The following is a 1567-nucleotide window of genomic DNA, read 5'->3' as shown; positions in this document are numbered from 1 at the left end:
TAAGTGAACATAAAAAAATTCTAAATAAAAATATCCATACTATTAATAAAAAAATAAATAAATAATTGATAAAATTAAAACTTAACAAAGAGTACTAATAATAATATTAAAAAAATATTTGTTTGTGAAGCATAGCTATGAAAAAAATTCAAGAACTCTGATGATTGTTTTTGGTATTTTTTATTGTAGATGAGATTGAATGGCAAAATTGGTAGAATGTCAATTAATTTTTTAATTTATGAAGTGAATGCAGAAGTTAAACGCAAAAACTACAATTTGTTGCTTCTGGTGAACGGGAGTTTAAACCCAGAATGATGTTCGCCTTCAAAAGAAAAAATTAGCCAAACAAAAATTATAACGTTAAAAAAGATTAAACGCGCTTCTTGTGCTTTAAACGTATTTACCAAACACACCCTTTCTCTCTCACTTCCTTCTTGACGTCGCTGAGGAGAAGACGAAGAAGCCTTCATCATCGTCGCTGATTGAAGCATCTGGTGTGACGTCTCTGTTTTCTCTCACAAGACTCTCCCTCTCATTTCATTTTTGACGTCGCTGAGGAGAAGATGAAGAAGCCTTCATCATCGTCGCTGATTGAAGTATCCGGCGCAGTGTGTTCGCAAGTTCGCCGTTGAGGAGTGGCTTCGCAGTGATTGAAGATGTGACCGATGGCCATTTTTGTCGTTTAAGGTTTTATTTTGTTCTGGTTACTAAACTTATTTTTAGGATTGTGTCGTTGAGAAAATTTATTTCTTGTTAGTGTTTTTTGTTGGAATTGAAAATCAACTGTTTGGTTAGGGTTTTGCTCTTTGTTGATTCATAAAAATTGATCAAGGGTTCTGTTCTTTTGAATATTAAAGGAGCACTAGTTACCAATTTCTCTTATCATTGTTTATGTTTAGTGTTTGTTTTGTTGTTTGGTTTTGGGGATCGCATTTTCTTTGCGGAATTCAATTTTGTGGAAGGGAAGTTTTTTTATTTATTTTGTCTGTTACTGAACTTCTTTTTAAGATTATGCCATTATTAAATTATGTTTCTTGTTGGTATTTCTTGGCTGAAATTGAAAATCGTTTTAGGGATTAGGGTTTCATTCTAGTTGCTTAAACATTTTCAATAGCTAAAAGTTGATTAGTTCCACCACCGCGACCTCCATCTTCACGAACCATCATGTCAGCGATCTCAAATTTTGCCATCTAAACCGCTGCAACTAACTGTATAGGAAAGGGATATATATACAACATTTTGTGATTAGGGTTTGTCATTTAGAGACTGATTTGACTAAATTTCATAAAGATATTGTGCTGGTTGCCAATTAGGATGTAGAGAAATGTGCTGTCAGGTAACTTAACATGCCACGTCACTTTCCGTTAATGCCGTTAATGTAAAAAGTGATGGAAGGACTAACGTGACTAAATTAAAATTTTTTGAAGATGAATTTGACTAAAAAATCTTTTGGAAACCAAATTAGAGATCATGTGATCTTTAAGGGACTAATTTGACTATTTACTCAAAATTTATTGGTTGAAGGAAGCAGATCACACCACGTCTTTCTTCAGCATTTGTGGCTTAT

The sequence above is a fragment of the Arachis ipaensis genome, chromosome B09 (genome assembly GCF_000816755.2).
Source record: "Arachis ipaensis cultivar K30076 chromosome B09, Araip1.1, whole genome shotgun sequence".
NCBI classification, from domain to species: Eukaryota; Viridiplantae; Streptophyta; class Magnoliopsida; order Fabales; family Fabaceae; genus Arachis; species Arachis ipaensis.
The sequence above is the reverse complement of the archived record's forward strand: the minus strand, read 5'-3'. Positions refer to the sequence as shown.